The sequence below is a fragment of the Pteropus vampyrus genome, unplaced genomic scaffold (genome assembly GCF_000151845.1).
Source record: "Pteropus vampyrus isolate Shadow unplaced genomic scaffold, Pvam_2.0 Scaffold468, whole genome shotgun sequence".
NCBI lineage: Eukaryota > Metazoa > Chordata > Mammalia > Chiroptera > Pteropodidae > Pteropus > Pteropus vampyrus.
The window spans coordinates 329227-329528 of NW_011889249.1; positions in this window are offsets into that span (position 1 = coordinate 329227).

Genomic DNA, 302 nt, shown 5'->3' on the forward strand with positions numbered 1-302 from the left:
CCAGGAGAGACTGCAGCTTCTTGAGCCCCAGCCACGTGAGACGGCCAGCAGCTGTGGGGGACATGCGGCCAGTGACCTCAGCTCCCCTCCTCGGCCAGTGTCTGCGTGACCGAGGACTCAGAAGCCAGTTACAGCAATGGGACCTTTTTCAGAGAGCATGTGTGTGTCTGACAGCCTGTCACCTGGAGCCACCCTCTAGATTCTGAAGTCTTGCGTGTGTTCCTTTATGAAAATATGGGTGGCCCAGGGACAGAGGTGACAGAAAACATTTGGATGAATGTCAGTCAGTGACCCAGGAGGAA